The following is a 21,510-nucleotide window of genomic DNA, read 5'->3' on the forward strand; positions in this document are numbered from 1 at the left end:
TACCTCTTGCAGTGATATGGTCAGGAAAATTTCCATGAACACCTTCACTACAATTATGCCTTTTCAGGTGGTAGTAGTAGTAGTAGCAGTGGTAGTAGTAGTAGTAGTAGTAATTTAACGACGTAGACATTATTCAGCTTAACCCCTTCGATAAGGTAATGTGAATTTTTATGATTTTGTTACCACCACACCTTTCTCTCAGCATTGAAGAGTGTTTTAGTAAAGGATGGATTAATGAAGGTTTATCTAATACTTGAGGTTAAATATACATAAGGTATCCCGCGAGTGGAGGAAGAATTTTTCCTGGTGTTTCTTGGGCTTATGTTGTTCTCTTAGCCCTAACATATCTACAATTACTGAAAGCCTTATGCACAATCATAATGATCCTCATAATATAAATTTCGTTGTTCGTTGAAAGATTCCCTGCACATATAGTGCAGGCCGGGGCATACATTAGCCCGGTCAGTGGTGTATGGGCTGATTAAAACACAGTAAGTGGGGAGGACAGGACCTGGGGAATGCCCAGCACACACGTCCTGTCTCCTGACTGGCTTTGTGGTGTGTGTGCATAATATAAAATCATCAGCAAATACATATTCTGTCATTACTGAACACTTAATGGGCCAAAGTGCTCTCCTTCGCAACTCACGCGTTAGGATTTAGATATCATCAGTAAATATACGTTCTACAATTACTGAATATTGAATGGGCAAATATGACCTCCTTCATTATTCACCTATTAGATCAACAGTAGAAATACATTCTACAGTCACTGAACACTTGACGGGCATAAATTATCTCCCTCATAATTCACCTATAAGATCATCAGTAAATGTACGTTCCACTCATTCCTAGAATCACCTAAAATTGTCACGTTGTCATCAGACGCCTTTTATATAATCAAAACTATGAAAGCCTTTGAAAGCAATATAATAATGATGTCAATCTAGTAAACATCGCTTCATTGTAAGTGTTCAGAATGATGTTAACTCTTAACGAAAAGACTGCTCACAACCCATCCATTCTGGTCATGTGCCTAAGATTTCAGGCTATTTTCAACCCAGGGTGCACAGTGCCACCACGTGTAGGCTTTGCGTCAGCGTTATAAGTTTCATATTCAGGAGAAACAGATATGCAGTGAGGTGTGTTTAAAGGAATCAGCAAAATGGGGTCTGAATGGGCATAGGTAATAAAGCCAGTGAAGATGGGCGTTGCAGTTTGGTAAATATGGGCGTGCGATGGTATGAATCACACTTTTCCCCAACAAGAAGAACAAGAGGTTAGTAAGCAGGTGACGATGGTATAAATTACATTTTTCACCATGAGAGTGGAAAAAGAGGAGGTAGGCATGTCATTCTCATAAACTTGGTTCCTCACGACGCTTGGAAAAACAGATGCCAGTGTTTCACGAGATGAAGAGTCAGTGCCTTCAATCCGGTGACGTATTTCCTATTAATTCTGTCCAGCTTAGACAATAATATTGAGCTTAGTAAAGACGCTTTGAAATGGTCGGGTTAACAATGGCCTTGATCAGCACCTTTACTATCTCTTCTTACTTTAACTTGGCCTAAAATTAACATCCCTATACCCTGAATGGAGAACTGTAACAAAAATTAACTCGAACATATGTTACTCTGCTGATTTCACTCTAATTTGGTCAGATTTTCGTCCATTTAAAGCAGGGGTGGGGAACGTCCGGCCTCCGGGCCGTATAAGGCCCGCAAGACCATTTGATTAGGCCCGCGAGGCTATTCATAAATGAAATTTCATAAACTCATGAACGAATATATATATATATATATATATATATATATATATATATATATATATATATATAAAATGTACTGGGCAACATTTGATTGTAAGTTGATAATTTTGTGTGGACCGCGAATGATGTTAAAAATATCCTAATGTCCCTTAATGGGAGAAAGGTTCCCCACCCCTTCTTTAAAGATTGTTTCAGAAAGTTTAGTGGTAGAAAAAGACAATTCGACTCTACGTCGTTTACATAGCATTTCCACGCACTTCTTCGTGACTGACATCGTAGTATTGTTCTCCTGTTACAACTCGGCATTCTCAACAGAGATGACAGTTTTTAGACCAAGTTAAGGTAAAAAAGGGTGTAATCACAGACAAGTTCCGTGGGTAAGATGAACAATTTTCGGGTTGTCTTATTCTGCCATTTGGCTATTTGAAATAAGCTGGAAACAGAAAAAAAATATGGGCCAACCTAAAGTGAAAGAATTGTAAGAGAGATCCTTGCTTAGTTTGACAGTAGCATTTCGTAAATACCTCTAATACCAACACAACCCTAGCGTGTATTCAGTATGGATGATAGATGTTAGAACCCATGTGGTGATATGTGGAGGTGTGTGGTACGTACGAAGACTACTGGGCCTCAGGGAAAGGATTTGAAAGACTGTGATAAAGTCGGAAGCATTAAACAAAGAAAATGACATCGTTTGAAAATAGCCTGATATCCTAGGCACGTGACCAGAATGAATGGGTTTTGAGCAGTTTTTTTTTTAAGAGCTGAGATAATTCTGAACACTTGGAATATGGTGATAATTAATGAAATGGCACCGTGTTCAACCCAATGCCCTTTCAGTAACTATAATTCAGCTCATATTTTCCTATACCTCACCTGGCCGTGGAAAGAATCCTGTTCCAACCCTGGTGAGGCGTTGTCTGACCATTAGGAGGCTCCGGATCCCTACACCGTGTATGCACTGTACTCTACCTGTAGGACGGCCCTGCAGACGCAGTTGCTTATCTGTGATCGACAGGTCTGCCAGGCCAGGCAGACCTAGGTTAAGCAACAACGGCAATAACATCAGACTTAGGTTTATGTATCTTTTATATTCTTATTGCCAGCTATGCCTCTTATACAGTGTCCTTCTTCATATAATTTATGTCTCCAGTTCCAACACCAAATTAACACACTTTTTGTACTCTGCTGTACTCAACTTATTTTTTGCTCCACTTCTGACCGATACATTATCGGTCTTCCAAGAACGCCTATTTCCACAGAGTATTCTTCCCACATCATACCCCATTTGCTGCCACTATCCTAACTCATCCCGCCTACTCCAAAAAACCTACCCTGTTATGTCCGGATGTGTAAGAATTGCCTTTGACGTTCCAGCAGAACCATATTCTCATACTGTAATATACTTTCCCTTTTGTATCCTACCACCCACCAACACCCTAGTGCATCCCTTTCCTCCGCCTCCATCCGCCTACCCAGTCCTGAAAGACCCTTATCGGCGTATCTCAAGACCATTGCATCGGTAGACCTGCTTTTTTTTTTTTTCTTTTTTTTTCTTTTTTAATAAATCTTCATATGTATAACTTGCAATGATTTATTTTGACATGAATCGACTGCGTTGATCCAAGCAGCTTAAAAGACCCTAACTGTCTTATTTAAAGATCCATTATGTCATCATAAGCATACAATTAATCTGTGGACCGGATGCTGCCCAGAATACAATATATGTATTTGATACTGCCCTAAGGCGATGTGATGCTCATGAAGCAAGTTGAAAAGTTCCAAATGAACCTAATTTAACTGAAATAATCCTGAAATTATTTACGTCACTTTAGACAAGGCTGGGATAATAAAGTATAACTAGAATGGATCTATTCTGACTTGAATGGATGTAGTAGTAACTGTTCCCCAGGCGGTCTGGCCGAACAGCCCCGTGAATGGAAGTTAATGAACCTGACGTTGCGTAAACAGACTCGACTGTACCTAAAGCGAGTTGAATGTATTCGGAATGACATTGTTTGGCCTGACTGGATGTGAAAGCCCTGAATGGATTAGACTAAACTTGAATGAACCTAATTAGACATGACCGATCCTGAACCGACCTGACTGTGCCTGAACAATGTAAAAGAACTGGATAAAAAGAAAAATGGCCTAAAGTGATATGGATTTTATGATGGTGCAGAAGTAAGACGTCCTTCAATGCGTTTCCAATGAAAAGGCCAGAATCATGAGAGAAATCCAGACAATCATGAACTTGATCTCCCAGAAATCTATCCTTCTTCCCGTAGTACAGTCAAGTCTGGCACCGTTTTTCTACAGCCCAAAAGAGAGCATGGACAAGACAAAGATAGCATATGTGGCCAACCCTCGATTCATGTCCACGGACGCTCATGTTTTTACTACTTTGATTCCGGGGACGACGGCTGTATTGACTGTCTTCATACTCAAACAGCTGTGACATCAGCAGCGGCTCAGATGACTCTGATGTTCAGAACACATGGAATTAGAACCTGATGCAGTCTGTCCTCTAACCTTTTGCATTCTGACCTGAAGATGACATCCTCTATCCGGAACAACCTGCGGTGACTCATTGGTTGTTATGTACCTGAGATGAGAATTCTTTCAACCTCATCAAAGCAGATACATCAAGTACGTTGAGAAAAGACTCGTGTTCTTATCCAGGTTAACTGTGTCATGCATCAGGCATACAGAGGTACTCTTCGGTTCCGACTCATTCTTTACCAGCTGTTGTCATCCATTTTTGAGTAACTGATGCATGAAGTTAGACATAGGCATCGTCTCCAGCTCTCTCCTTGACTCTGGTGATGATGAACCCTGCTAGGAGTATTCTGATATGGTAAAACGCCGGGGAGACCACCTGTTCGGACACTGACGCTCGTTCACCACTTACAACCCCTGTGGCTCTCCATACTCCCCTGACATAGTTATTATACCCTGGTGCTGACGAGGGACGCCTTACCGTGGTAGCACCGATATAGCTGGGTGTCTCCATTGCTCGGTTATGCAAGAGTCCCTCAACTGCCTTCCCAATCTAAGTAGAGAGGATGATGGACTGCGAGAAATGGCAGTTTCGGCCTGCAATACGCCGGGTTCACGTTCAGATGAGCCTTACATTACAACAGCAGCAACAACAACAATAACAATAACAACGACAACATCAACAACAATAACTGAACCCTCCCATTTTTCTTCACCCCTATACACTGTATTGGAGCGGGACGCAGGTAGGAGGTTGAACGAGCGTGTTATCTGAATATTACAACCACCCAGTAATTTCACCCGGCACAGAAAGGCTCTCTCGTAGTTAAGGGGTTAATTGTCTGAGCGGCTGCAGTAAATAGGAAGTGTAGTCTGTTATTAAGCAATTAACGTGGCCGGCATATACGGCTTTATCTCGCTAATCTCATTTATTAAGCGATACAGAATTTGCATGGCTAGCAAGGAAGCGTTTATCATGGCTTTACATCTACCTTTTGCCTGACGCTTTGCCTAGAGGACTTCTTGGTGTATATGTTCCTACTCATCAACGACCCTTCCCTCTCAATAATAAACCTCCATTCTACTTCTACCGGTTGAGGATGCTCCCTAACACCTGTTCCTAAGCGATTTATGTTGCTTATTATTCTTTACTGTCCTGTTCTATGTGACATAAATCTTTCCATTATCACCATACTCTGCATAAATAACGTACTAAAACATCTTATCCAGCCATACCCAAAACTATATCTCTAGGGAAAAGGTGCTAGGGACTTTCCTTAACTGACAAGAGTACAAGTTTAGGTTTACCTCTTCTTACAACCTCCTAATTCACCTACTTTATTATTTCCCTTCTCGTTCTTACCTGACTCCTCGGTAAATGGGTTTCCTGGTACAGATGTCCCTATTCAATTACGACCTCACACTCTCTCTTATAACGCGCTTCTATACCTAGTTCTTTGGCCCCGGCTCCTTCCTGCAGCCTTTCTCACATGTTATTATCATTATGACACCTTGGAGCCTGGTGGTTTAGTGGGTAAATATTGCGCTCCAATCGGACTGAGGCGGTGAAGGTTTATATCCAAGGGGTGGTTGAGGTTTATTGCTCACGTAATGCCACTCGGGGATGAGTCAGGCTGGTAACTTTCATCTTAAAAGTCAGGACCAACTGCCTGGACCCGGGCTCCTACGCTCCTCATGGGGCAACGTAGGATTGGATGGTGGATGGATGGATGGATGACACCACGGCTTATTTGTCCCTACAAAGCAACTACCCTCCTTCCCAACATTCTGTCTTTCCAATTTGTCTTGGTCCGCAGCTTTTTCTTGCAACCACCCAACTCTCTGTTTAATTCAGTGTCTGTCTATCTCCATCTATAGCCAGACGCCTTAATCCCGTAAGGGGTGGCCACAAACATAATGCCTCATTTTCATATTGTCCCCCGCCATTTCGATGCCCTCCCCCCAGTTCACCCTCTCTCTCTCTCTCTCTCTCTCTCTCTCTCTCTCTCTCTCTCTCTCTCTCTCTCTCTCTCTCTGTACTGATTCGATGTACTATATGAAAGCTATGATAAATAACAAACAACCTGCCAACAAAGGAGAGACACTGGAAATCTGGAATATTGTACACACATTAATCAATATCAAAGTATTTTAGACATGAGATTAAACAGATTTCAGTAATTAGAAAATGATTCAGCGAGGACAGTCTCACTGACCTTTGACTCATGAGTTTCTCTGTGTAAGTGTGGCAGTGTGAGGTATGATTATGTGGTGTGAGGTGTGGTAGTGTTTGGTGCGGTGGTGTGCGCCATGGTGTTGCAGCGTTAGGATTGCTTATGTGGTGTGAAGTGTGGTAGTGAGTGATGTGGCAGTGTGCAGAATGACTGTCTGTTTTGAAGTGTGGCACCGTATGATGTGATGGTGTGTGGCGTGATGTGACAATGTGAGATGTAACTGTACTGTGAGGTTTGGTAGCGTATGGTGCGAAAGTGTGTAATGCTGTGTACAAGTGTAAGGTGTGATTGTGAATAGTGAGGTGCGGTTGTGTGTGGTGTGGTGATGTGTGTCGTGGTGTGGCAGTGTGAGATGTGACTATGTGGAGTATGATGCAACAGTTTATGTGGCGTGGTGTGGTAGTGTAAGGTGTGATTATGAGACATGAGACGTGGTAGTGTGTGTGGTGTGATGGTGTGTGGCGTGGTGTGGCAGTGTGAGATGTGATTGTGTGTGACGTGATGTGGCAGTGTGAGATGTGAGTATGTGGTTTGAAGTTTAGTAGTGTGTAGTATGATAGTGTGAGGTGTGGTGTGATGGTTGATGTGTGGTTGTTGTGTGGAGTCGTAGTGTGTGGTGTGCGGGGTGGTGTGGCAGTGTGAGATGTGGTTGCATTGTGATAAGCCATAATGTGTGGTGTGATAGTGTTTGCAGTGGTATGGTATTATGAGGTATGCCTGAGTATTGTGAGGTGTGATAGTGTGTAGTTTTCCAGTGTGTAAGGCTGTATGGCAGTATGAAATGTATTGTACATTGTAAGTCATGGCAGTGTGTAGTGTGATAGCGTGCGGCGTACTATGCCAGTGTGAGATGTGAGAGCAAAGGTGTGACAATGTGTAGTACGAGAGAATATGGTGTGGTGAGGCAGTGTGAGATGTGAGATTGTGAAGCGTGGTAGTGTGTGATAAGAAGGTGAATGACGTGGTGTGACAGCGTGAAGTGTAACAGTGAAGTGTGAGGCGAGGTATTAAAAGCCACGGAAAAGCAGTGTTAATGAGACCGGGAGGTGTAACAATGTGCAGTATGACAGTGAGATTTGGCAGTATGTAGTGTGAATCTGTAGTGTGGAATGTGTAATGTGGATAAGGAGTGTTACAGTGTGTTGGGTGGTTTAATGTACCGGTAATGTATTTTGTGAATTAAGGTACACAGTGGTGTAAGTTTAGTGATATGGTACCGAGGGGTGTGGCACCACATACTGTCCAGTAATAATCTGAAGTGTGTGCATAAAATGTGGCTGTGTGTGTGTGTGTGTGTGTGTGTGTGTGTGTGTGTGTGTGTGTGTGTGTGTGTGTGTGTGTGTGATGTCTATCTGTCTATCTATTGCCAGACGCCTCAATCCCGTTTGGGATGGCCACAAACAAATCGCCTCCAAGTCGCCCTGTCCCCCGTCATCTCACTGCCCTGCTCCCAACTCACACCTCCCTCTCTCATATACCTTTCCACCCCATCCCTCCATCTCATCCTCGGCCTCCCCCTCCCTCTCCCCCTCCTCCACCTCACACACATACACTCTCTTCGTCAGTCTTTCTCCCTCCATCCTCTCCACATGGCCAAACCACCTCAGTGTGTTCCTCATAACGCTTCCTATCACATCCACATCCACACCACAACGCTCCTTTATATCCTCATTCGTCAGCCTGTCTCTCCATGTGACTCCACGGGCTCCTCTTAAATAACTCATTTCCACTGCTCTCACTCTTGACTTGTGTCCTTCCAACAACGTCCAAGCTTCACTTCCGTACGTCAGAGTTGGTATCACAATACTCTCATGTAGTAACTTTTTCACTTCCATGCTCACTTCCCTGTTTCTTATCACTGCTTTCAAAGAACCAGCAACCTTTCTTCCCTGCTGTACCCTTTCACGCACTTCACCCTCCAACCCTCCATCCTTACTCATCACACTACCCAAGTACTTAAACGTACTCACATTTTCCAATTCCTCACCATGCAACCTCGCTGTACATTCACTGACTTCACCTCTCTCAAAGACCATCTCTTTACTCTTCCCTACATTCACCTTTAGATTCCGTTTCTTACACACTCTCCCAAACTCATCCACCAACCCTTGCAGCTCCCCTTCGTCATCACTCAACAACACATTATCATCTGCAAACAACAGTACGGGGAGTTTCCAAACACTATCCTCTCTCACCAGGGCCACTCCAACATCCACTACCCTACCTTGTACCTCTTTTATTATCCCATCCATGTAAAGATTGAACAATCATGGAGACATGACACATCCCTGTTTCAACCCAACTTTCAAAGAGAAAAATTCACTTAGTTCACCACCCACACGCACTGTAGCCTTCGCACCATCGTACATACTCTTCACAGCATTCAACAACTTCCCATCTACTCCATATATTCTTAACACTTTCCACAATCCTTGTCTATCCACCCTGTCATATGCTTTCTCCAAATCCATGAAAGCCGCATGCAACTTCTTTCCCTTCTTTAGAAACTTTTCCACTAAAGATCTAAGAATGAATATCTAATCTACACAACCTCTTCCCTTCCTAAAGCCTCCCTGTTCTTTTCCAACTAATTTCTCTGTTCTTTCTCTAACTCTGTCTATAAGTATCCTACCATACACTTTTCCTATTATACTAAGAAGACAAATGCCCCTATGATTACCACACACTACTTTTTCCCCTTTTCCTTTGTACAAGGGAATAATTATACCTGACTTCCAATCCTCCGGGACTCTACCTTCCTCCCAGGCCAATCTGCATATCTTCCACATCCATTCTACTTCTATCTCTCCCCCATGCTTCAGCATTTCACCACACACTCCATCAATTCCTGGGGCTTTCCCCGATTTAACTTTCTTCATTGCTTCCACAACTTCTCTCCTACTGATTTCTTCCTGTCTTCTCACCTCCCTCCTTCTCCCAGCCATTCCCCAGCCACTTATACTCGCATTACTTCCATCCTCTATGTTCAACAATTCCTTAAAGTGTTCTCTCCATCTGCTCACTTTTTCTCCTTTCTTCACCAGTAATCTACCATTTTTATCTTTCACTCCCCTGCTAACTTCACTTCCACCCTGTTTTACTCTTTTCACCTCTTTCCAGAACATTTTCTTACAGTCCCTCCACTTTACAGTCAAATTCCTTACAAATTCCTCATCCACTCTCTTCTTACTCTCTCTTACTAATCTTTTCACCTCTCTCTTTCTTTCTACATATAACTCTCTCTTCCGCCTCTCAACTTCTTCCACGCCCCTATATCTCATCCATTAATTGTATGCTTTCTTCTTTTGTGCCACAGCCTGTCTCACCTCTTCAGTCCACCACGCTGTTCCTTGCACCCCCCTCCGTCTTCTCTTCCTTCCACACACCACATCACATGCTGCACATATTTCTTCTGTAAATATCTTACACACACTTTCCACGTCTCCCATCTGGTCCAATTCATATTTGCCCAATCGTTCCTCCACTTCTCTCTCATACACTGCCTTTTTCTCATCCTCTTGTAACCTTTCCACTCTCCTTGCAACTACTCCTTCCTCTCGTCTTTCCCTTCTTCTATTCCTCCATCTTAATTGAATTCTAATTCTGGCCACCACCAGGTAGTGGTCAGAAAGTCCACTCCCCCAACCTCTATGAGCTCTTGCATCCATTATACATCTTCGCATCCTTTCATCCACACACACATAATCAATCATTGCTTTCCTTTCATTCAGTTCACCACCCACCCTTCTCATCACTCGCCATGTATACCTGTGGATCATTTTACGCCTGAAGAGGGTATTGGCTATCATCAACCCCCTCCCAGCACAGATGTCCACTAACGCACTCCCATTCTCATCTATCCCAGCAGGCACACCCCACTCACCGACTATTCCATCCACCTTCACATTCCCAACTTTACCATTCATATCACCAATCAAAAACACTCTCTCATTCCTTCCAAGCTTTTCCATGCACACTTCTACATTTGTCCAGAACTCTTCTCTCACTTTTCTAGCACGATCTTGCGTTGGCGCATACACACACACAATCGCCCACATTTGTATTCCAACTTTCAACTTTACCCACACAATCCTTGACCCAACTGATCCATACTGTCTTATGCTCTTCTTCCATCAACTATACATACTCCTTCCTTTGCCCTCTCATTCTCACCTACTCCTGCACATATACCCCATCCATACTCCCATTCTCTCACACTTTCTCCTCTCCATTTTGTTTCAGTTATTCCACATACATCCACTTTCGCACCCTCAAGCACCTGGACAATCTCTCTCTCTTTCACCTCATCATTCGCTCCCCTGTTATTGTGAAGTGTGAAAGTGTGGTTTGACAGCGTGAAATGTGGTAGCAAGATGTGTAGTAGTATTGAGTATGGCAAAATGCAGCATGGTAGTGACAGGTGCAGTAGCCTAAAGTGTGGCAGTATGAAGTATACCAGTGTCAAGTATAACGGTGTCGAGTGTGGCAGACTGACGGGATGGTAGTGTTATGTGTGGTAGTATGAAGTGTAGTCGTTACAAGTGTGGCAGTGTGAGGTATGGGGGTGATGTCTTGCACAGTTTGCCTCAACATAGTGACTTATCTAAAGCCGTTAGTGAGAGAGAGGTATATTATAAAGCTTATCCTGGCAGTGGAAGTATTATAATGATTATCCTTGTACTCTGGGCAGAATAAACGCAAGATTATTGCAGGCAGAAGGCGAAGAATTACTAAGCCACTCTGACTACCGAGAGAGAGAGAGAGAGAGAGAGAGAGAGAGAGAGAGAGAGAATGCAAAACTATTCGTAGTGTGAAAACTTCTTTGTGCGTGAATAATCATGTGATGTGTGTGTGTGTGTGTGTGTGTGAGAGAGAGAGAGAGAGAGAGAGAGAGAGAGAGAGAGAGAGAGAGAGAGAGATTATATATATATATATATATATATATATATATATATATATATATATATATATATATGTATACACTATATTCAAGCAGTGTGTCTGTATTTGTCGTGGAAAGTGTGTGCTCCTGCAGATTAAATTCTGTAACCATATATTAACTGAACTGTAGTACCAGTATCTGTGTGTGTGTGTGTGTGTGTGTGTGTCTCTCTCTCTCTCTCTCTCTCTCTCTCTCTCTCTCTCTCTCTCTCTCTCTCTCTCTCTCTCTCATGAATATATAACTGAATGCAACAAGTCAAGTCAGTATTTCCCTAATTGCCTAATGCCTCTCTCTCTCTCTCTCTCTCTCTCTCTCTCTCTCTCTCTCTCTCTCTCTCTCTCTCTCATGAATATATAAGTGAATGCCACAAGTCAAGTCAGTATTTCCCTAATTGCCTAACGTCTCTCTCTCTCTCTCTCTCTCTCTCTCTCTCTCTCTCTCTCTCTCTCTCTCTCTCTCTCTCTCTCACCTTCTGTGTCAAGCAGAGGATGAATTTCGTTCGGGAAAATTCTGAGGGAATAGGAGAAGTCTCTTTGTGAAGGGTAAGCCGTTCTACTGCGAGAGTACGTTACAAGAAATGGAAGATAAAAATGTTTAATCGTGATCGTTATTATCATTATCATCATCATCATAGCCTTCATAACAATAAAAATAATAGTAATATCGAATTATTATTATTATTATTATTATTATTATTATTATTATTATTTTATTATTATTATTATTATTATTATTATTATTATTATTTATTATTATTATTATTATTATTATTATTATTATTATTATTATTATTATTATTATTATTATTATTATATAGAATACCCTATAATTGTCCGAGGACATTGCCTTCTAGAAGCCGAGCTATGAAGAGACCTTGAGGTCAAGGCCACTGGTCTTCTGCATATCACCTTAGGTCATCACATCTGTAAGTCCACCAAGTTGGTGACTCTAACTTAAATGCTTCATGGAAAATTAGATGACATCCAGAATATCTGGAAAAGTTCAGTTTTGACCCCAGGCAGCCCCAGAGAATAGTCAGCCTATTAAAACCATGCTCCTTTCCCACAATGCGTCCGCCTTAAGCCTGTACTGCGATATTATTTCAGTTTCCTAGCTTAAGCATTCTCAAGAGCTTGGCTGACTCACTTTTCTGGGTTCCGGATAATATCCAGAGATCCGCTTGGCAGATTGATACCATATCTTGCCAAAACAAGCGGGCAGCTATTCGACCAAGTTGACAAGTCTGATGGCTCTAGGCTAAAGATCCTTTGAAATATCACAGTTTTAAAAGAAGTAAGAATGTTAACAATTATAATATTGACAAAGATAACTTCCCGCATCCCCGTGGGATGTTTTAATTACTACTGCTACTAGTAGAACTACAGTACTACTACTACTACAACTGTTAACAACACAGGACTGCAAAAGTAGTCATTGAAAAATGTCTTTATTCTGATTTTTTTTTTTTTTTGTACTCATGAGGACGATAAAAGAAATACATTTAGAATGTTTCCATCACATCACATTTTAATATAAAATCTGAAAGAAACTTAATAAAAACATAGCACACTGTAAACTTCAATCGATCTACACAATATTGTTCTAAATTAAGTGAAATTAAAATATTTAGTCAATGTAGTTTTTTAAACATATTCATAAAGGAAACAACACTATATATTCCATGACTAACAAATAACTTCTCTAGTCATTGTAACTTCTCAGTTTTCTTGCTTCAAAGCTTTGTTTGGTTGTCAGTCGTTTGTACACTTTTTCCCATGCTTCTCTACGAATTATCCAGCAGTAATCCGCCATCATACTGACATCCCAATGTCCCTGGTACCTTGTTTCCACGTCCGTGATATCCTGATGGAATCTTTCACCCAGTTCTTCACTCATTGCCCAAAGATTTGGGGGAAGAATTACATATGCGAATCCTAAAAGTGAACTTTCAGACTCATATTGCAACCCAGCTCCTTAAAATTAGGCAACAAATTTCTCACAAGTTCGTTTTAATTTGGATCCTTATCATTACATAAAAATTCAGAAATTAATTCTTTAAATGATACCCAAGCCTCTCGTTCCAGGTTGTTCATTGCACTGTCAAATTCTGCACCAGAAATCATTTTTCTAATATCAGGTCCAGTAAATATGCCTTCTTTCAATTTAGCTTCAGACACACAGGAAACTTTTGGCACAAATACTTAAAACAGGCTCCATCTTTTGATGGGGCTTTGACAAACTACTTCATTAATCCAAACTCAATATGAAGCGGTGGTAGCAACACTTTATCTGGATTCACCAAGCTAGGTTTGTTGATGTTTTTGGCACCAAACTGTAGATTATTTTCTGTTTGGCCATGCCTTCTGACCCCAATGTAATCATTGGCTCTGTTGTCCCGCATACAGAGAAAACATGGGAATTTTGAAAACGCTGACTGTTGACCCATTAAGATACACCGAACTTTCAGGTTACCACATATGAACCAACGGTGCGCATTGTTGGTGATTTTCTCAAGATTTGCGAAATTCTGGGACGCTTCTTTTAAGTGCATAGAATGAGCAACTGGTATTGATGCATATTTACGAGTATTACCATTATGAAGAAATGCCTCTTTCAGGCCTCTTTTAGATAAATCTATAAAAAGTCCCCATTCTTCTGCATTATAATCTCTGTCAAGTTTCTGCACTAGGCCACTTATGTCAGGGTATTAAACCAAAGATCAGTGCAATAAACCATTGTTTTCAATAAATATCTCGATGATAAAAAAGAAACATTCCACTGAATCTTTTCATTCCACTGAAAGTAATTTACAAGCACACTACTCAGCAAACTGAGACACACTGAGGTATGTTTGCTGCACTCCAGTACTGGTATGACTCATCACTGTGTTGTGTTCCAACTATATTCTGGCTTATTATCGGATAACTATTTTTTTAAATCAAGAATTTTAATATTAGAAGTGCTAATTTCAAACATATTTTCATTGTAATCAAATATGCATATGGAAGTAATTATAGAATACAAAATGATAGAAAAAAATATGTAATTTTAAACCCAAAAAAAAAGGTGTTTTTGTGAAAAAGTGTTACGTGAGGGAGAAAAGTGATTATCATTTATTAAATAAGAGTCACAAATTATATTAAAATCATACGAAATGGAAGTGAAAAAGTTAGTACATGGCATTATTGTGATACCAACTCTAACGTATGGAAGTGAAGCTTGGACGTTGTTGGAAGGACACAAGTCACGAGTGAGAGCAATGGAAATGAGTTATTTAAGAGGAGCCTGTGGAGTCACATGGAGAGACAGGCTGACAAATGAGGATATAAAGGAGCATTGTGGTGTGGATGTGGATGTGATAGGAAGCGTTAGGAGGAATACACTGAGGTGGTTTGGCCATGTGGAGAGGATGGAGGATGAAAGACTGACGAAGAGAGTGTATGTGAGTGAGGTGGAGGGGGGGAGAGGGTGGGGGAGGCCGAGGATGAGATGGAGGGATGGGGTGGAGAGGTATATGAGAGAGGGAGGTGTGAGTTGGGAGCAGGGCAGTGAAATGGCGGGGGACAGGGCGACGTGGAGGCGATTTGTTTGTGGCCACCCCTAACGGGATTGAGACGTCTGACAATGGAATGGATGGACGAAATGATATAAAAAAAATCAATGTATGCCTGTGTAATCATCATCACCAACGACAAATAAAACCCACAGTTGTAGACAGAAAATATATTTATCAAATAGTTTCGGTGGACACTGCCACCATCTTCAGTGGTCAAGATAGAGAGAAGGAACGACGTGCCAACAATACAGTACAAAGGCTCCTTTTACTGCGTGTGTGCGTGGGAGGGTGGGAGGTAGAGGTGGGATGGGGTGGGTTGTGAGCGAGGAATTCCCAAGGGGGAAAAAAGACACAACAAACAAGTCAGGTCAGATTCCTGTGTGATCTCACTTGACCCGGTGTGGCGAGATAGAGAGAAGGAAAAGACATGAGTGTGTGTGCGGGAGGGTGGGAGGGGGGGAGCATGGCTTGTAAGCAGGGAATATCCCAGGAGGGAAAGGGGACACCACAAGACAGGTCAGGTCAGATTACTCTTTGACCTCACCTGTGTCGGTGCGGAAAGGGACATTTCCACCATGGACCTCAGTACCGGATCCAGCTTGTACATGCCTTCACTAAGGTTTAAATTCTCGTATTTCTGGATATACATGGCTCAGTAATCTTTCGTTTCCAAAAGTCATGACTTTTATATGGTAGATAACTACCTTGCCAGTCAGTTCTGTGGTTGGCTTGACAAACATGATTAAATGTTGAATTATTCAAATTGCATGTTTTAATGGAATATTTGTGTTCCTTGATCCGTGTTTCCAAACTTCGACCTGTTCCTCCTCTATAAACTAATTCACAGTCTTTGCAGGGAATTGTACATACCGTTGTTTATCATGGTACTTGAAGCACTTTCACGTGGCATTAGAAACGGACTCCCGTGGAGTTGTTGTATGCTGATGATTTGGTGTTGATTGCAGAGAGGGAAAGGGAGGCGGAGGAAAGGTTTAGGAAGTGGAGAGATGGTATGGGGCACAAGGGCTTAAAGGTAAATGCAGATTAAACAAAAGTGATGATATCTAGGGTTGGTGGCGGTACTGTCAAAGACGAGGGAGAGTGGCCATGTGCAGTTTGCTACAAGGGTGTGGGAAGTAATTCCATCTTGTGCGGTATTTGTGATAATGGGTGCATAAGAGATGTAGTGGTATCAGAGGTAGACTGCGAGATAATGCTGATTTTATGTGTACAGCGTGTCGGAGAGAGCAGGTGGAGATTGTCAGACGTAAAAGGATTGAACTTGCTGGTGAATCGCTTGAGTGTGGGGAAGAGTTTTGTTATTTGGGAGACATGTCGTGTGCTGGAGGTGGGGCAGGAGCTAGCTCTGTGGCTAGGGTGAGAAGTGGTTGGAAGAAGTTCAGGGAGCTCTTGCCTCTCCTGACATTGAGAGGACTCTTCCTACGTGCTAAGGGGTCTTTGTATTCAGGATGTGTTAGGAGTGTAATGCTGTATGGTAGTGAGACCTGGGCAGTGAAGGAGGAGGATATTCATCGGCTCAGACGTACAGAAATGACAATGATTAGGTGGATGTGTAGTGCGTCCCTGCGTCCAAGGTCTTGGGGGGCTGGGTTTACGATGGAAGAGTTGAGAGGTAGGATGGGACTGGAGTGTATTGGTGTTGTGATGAGGAGATGTAGATTGAGATGGTTTGGACATGTGGAGAGGATGGGGGATGAAAATTGGGTGAGGAAGGTGAGAAGTGTTAATATTGGAGATGGGGTTATGACGGGTAGACCGAGAAAGACATGGGACGAGGTCATTAAGTGTGACCTCAGGGTTAAGGGACTGAACAGGGAGGCTGCAATGGATCGTGCAGCATGGAGAGCCGCCATTCGGTGATCAAGGCTGACGCCTGCAAGCATGTTGGAGCCTTTAAAAATGAAACGAAAAAATGAAACGTATGCCTGCTTCTGAATATGTTGTAAATTTGTTTTATACTAATACTGAATTGATGGTGAAAGTATACTTAAAGGCTATATTTACATCACCATTGTGACCTACTGACTAAACATATTCAGGACTGCAACATAAGGCAAAGTGTGGAATCGTTTCTTTTCTGTGGTAGGGTTTTAGGTACATAGTAAGACTGCCAAGCTTTAAACTATGTTTTTCGAATGAAACATGAGGGATAACTTTAAATTTTAAAGATTTTCCAAGTGAGGTTATTATTTTTCTTCTTGTATATGTTCCAGACCGCAAATTCTAAGAGATCTAAGGAACATTGACGAGATAACAGACGGCTTTGTGGTAGACTGATGATGTGTAAAAAACTCATCAAAAGTACGAGTATCAAGGGCTGAAGGCCAAAAAGAAAATACATCATCAACATAACGAAACCAAATGAGTTGAGGGGGAGAAATTCGTGACATTAGTTCCCTTTCATACAAGTGTAGGTTTTGTTCACCGTTTTTTATCACTTCAGAGTCATTCATCCAGCCATCATCATCATCATCATCATCATCATCATAATAATAATAATTCATTATCATAACATCATCATCATCATCATAACAACAACAACAGCAACAACAACAACAACAATAATAATAATAATAATAATAATAATAATAATAATAATAATTCATCGTCATCGTCATCATCATCATCATCATCATCATCATCAACATCATCATAATAATTCACCATCATCATCACCATCATCATCTTACCCTCGCATGGTCGACACACCTTTAATATACAACTCCAACTAACTCCAGATAATTTTATTCACCTGAGAGCTAATTGCATGAATGTGGAAATTTTACCTTATGTCCTCATTAACCTTTCTCATTGCCCATACAATCCTATTATTCCAATTTAGTTAATGCCCAACGATTTAATGACAAACGATTTCATTAAACTGGGAATGAGTTACAGGAGTCTGGAATGCTAACCCTTTTGCTGCCATGGACGAGGTTTGCTGATATTTGCTAGTTTCCTTCGCACTTCCTCTTTTCCTTGGCTAAATACAGACCTTTACGCTGGTGAGAAAAATTTGAGCAAACCAAGATTTTAAGAACACCCTTTTAAACCTACCGACAGCTAAGTTTTTCCCTCCTCTGAGAAGAATCACTTTGTTGTAGCTTGGATAAACCCGTGAAGTCAATAGTGTTTATCCGCCATACTGGACGGGATGAAGGCAGGGCTTGAGCTTGGATGAACAACTGTGTGCGTATAATTAGTGGTGCGGTTATTCTACAACCATGGTTATTTCCCTATTCGGCAAACGGTTGTACAAATCGCTAGAAGAATAAACCTTGGTAGGTCGTGTCCCTGTCAAAACATGGTTAGGTAAGGATAGGATATGGTCTGATCCCAGTACTTTGTGCCCTCCAGACGTTTCCTTTTTATGTTTTATATACTCTAATTTACTAGATGAATATGATAACGAATGATCACCTTGGGACACAAATATACCTGTTTAAAAGAAAATAATTGTGAATCGCTTGCATGACCATAGCGGTCGTTCGCCGTCAGAGCGTGGTTCAGTTAAGTTTTGGATGGTTCTCCCTAATGTCCTTAGCAGACACATATCTGTTCTTTCAGATTTATTGTAATTTACTAACTGAATATGACACAGAACTATTATATACCGTGGGACCGTGGGACACAGCTGGAGCCTAATATTATGACATTCATCTATACAGTGATTGCCAGTATCATCTGACATCCACTGGTCCTGTTTCCTCATCAAAACATGGACAGTTCTCCGTACCGTATTCCTTCAAGATGTTTCGCAGTTGATTTATTATGTACTCTACTACTAGTAAACGAATATGATGAAAATAATGTGTACCACGAAGCGCAATTGGTACTGAACATCAAGGCAAAGTTCACCATGAACCGCTTCCACAACCTAACCTTGACAAGACTCTTGATATTGCATGTCCCCGACAAAACATAGCTAAGATTGGGTAGATTATGGTCGCTTCCTCTGTTTGCATGTGTCAATACGTTTACTTATTATTTTGTACTAATATTTAAATATATCGAATGGATATAAACAGAATTATTGGTATCGTTGAATTTTTACAAATTCATCGCGATTTGCATCACGTTACACAAGAATATTGTTTAGTTTTTATTTTCATTTGTTCGACTCCGGTATAGGCTTCACATCCAATTCCCAGGGCCCTGTAGTCCTCCTGCATAACATACATCTCTACATGTCACCATTTCGGAACTAATACTCATCGTCCATGTTGAATGTAATCTCGGTCTGTCTTATGCAGGACTGGTATATTGGTTTTAGCGGGGGTATTTTAACATGTCGACGAAGCTCCTGGTAGATCAGTCAAGTGTGTTTTTAAATGAAATTCAAATCCTTAAACTGTCCCCTGCCCCAGCCGGTATTAGAACGTAGGTTCATTAAGACTGAAGGCCACCTCTCTACCGATTGAGCACCTTCCCTTACCATTCTTTAACTTTTTTTTTTTTTTTTTTTTTTTTTTTTTTTTTGCTGAACACCCTACAGTCGCAACCAGTGTAATTCAAGCCCTGTCTTAGTTGTTAAATATGTTGATAAATTGGCTAAAGTAAATAACGGAAAAAGTCCTACAATGAGAAGTCTTTGAAGAGGAAATCTTTGCTTTCAGGAGGAGTCGTACACCAGAATGTGAGGAGAGAGAGAGAGAGAGAGAGAGAGAGAGACATCATGGGAGTAGACTGTAGCACCAGTCGCCCAGGGCAGTACTCCCAAGGAGGATGGAAAGCTGCTGACAGGGAGTGCAGGAGCTCCAGTTTCATCAGCCTTCAGGACTAGTTCCTGACCATTCCCCTTTGCTGGACTTTTTCAGTGTCTCAGTTACACAGAGAGTAGGCCAGCATACTCTCCAACACAAATTTCTGTAACTATCTACACAAACTACATGCACAGTACACACTACACTTCCTTTTCCAAAATTCAAAAAAATCATGGCATCTCAACATTCAGCCTCGGAGTCCCCAGGGGGGGGGGAGGACCATTAATGCCCCAACCTTCCGCCCCTCTCCTAGTGACAACTTGAGCTGCCTGGAACCACTGTCTGTCTCACTTCTTCATTTCTGCAACATACGCGGCCTTTCCCCTAATTTTCGCTCTGTTGAGCACCACCTCTCCTCCTCTAAACCTCACTTCTTTCTATCTGAGACTCAGTTGTCTGAGGCAACTGACAGCAAACCCTTTTCTGTATCCTCCTTCTTTCTCTATACTCATTTCAAAGCCAAAGCTGGCTGTTGTGTATATATACGCAACGACCTATCTTGCTCTCGTCTTCTCGAACTTGATTCTTATGAATTCTCTACACTCTGGCTTCAGCTTTCCTGTCATTCTTTGACTGAATATATCTGTGCTGTTTACTTATCCTCTAATTCTACTAACTATCAAAAATTCTTCGAGTATCTTACTTCTACAATGGAACACATTCTATCCATTTCTCCTTTCTCTGAAATCTCCATTTTAGGAGATTTCAATGTTCATCACCACCTTTCACTCTCCTCTCTTTTCTCTGATCCACCTGGTGAACAAGCCTACATCTTTTCTATCCTTAACCCGCGGCGTCCCGTCGACGTGAATTAACGTCCACACGTTATGTCACTGTCAATCCCGTCAACGTACATAAATGCGAATCAATTGCAAGGTCCCTAATTTGCACAATTTTCAATTTTTGCGAGTGATTTTTGGTACATATACACCGGAAACCTTCCTCTACAAGATGCCAGGCAAGGACAATGCCTTACCCAGCATGACCTCCCCCCCCCTGCATGCCATTGTCTCAGCAGTTCACCTGTTATCAGTGACCTGGCCAGTAAATCCATGTCATGCCATCGTACGAAATTCAGGGCCAGAATGATTCCCCAATCAATGACAATGTGGAGGACAAACTTTACATAGCATTAGAGGAAGAAACAGTCAGAAATGATGATCACGTGATGTAGCAAAAAAGGTCAGGTATGGTGATGAGTTAGTGAGTGAAACAATGCTTATAATGCCTATATTACTGTTTGAAAACCAATATACTCTCATACTACATATAAATTCGTACCAAGTAAATAAATAAATACCGTTTATGAGTGGTGTGAAATAGTTACCCTCCCATAGAACTCGTTTTCTTTTGTCCCAGCCTGTTAGAAAACCCAGTAAGATAAGGAGGTACTGCTACCTGGATCGAGTATTTTAAACCTCAGATGAGCGATTTCTCTATGAATTTTCGATGTTTCTCACCAAAAGCGGAGGTTTAAGCCAAAAAAATTTTTTTTTTTAAATGGTCGGGATTGGGGGGAGTCAGTGGTGGAAAAGTGGTCGGGATGGGGCAGGTTAATGACCTAGAGCAGCTTGTACAGCACCCTACCCATATCCCAGACCGTCTTGGAGAGAGTTCCAACATACTTGACCTCTTCCTTACAACTAATCCTTCTGTTTACACTGTTCATCTTTTCTCTCCGTTGGTCTCCTCCGATCACAACCTTATCACCTTAACCTGTCCTATCA

This window comes from Coenobita brevimanus, chromosome 2, assembly GCF_032717465.1.
Source record: "Coenobita brevimanus isolate Jiangsu-jjx chromosome 2, ASM3271746v2, whole genome shotgun sequence".
Taxonomy (NCBI): domain Eukaryota; kingdom Metazoa; phylum Arthropoda; class Malacostraca; order Decapoda; family Coenobitidae; genus Coenobita; species Coenobita brevimanus.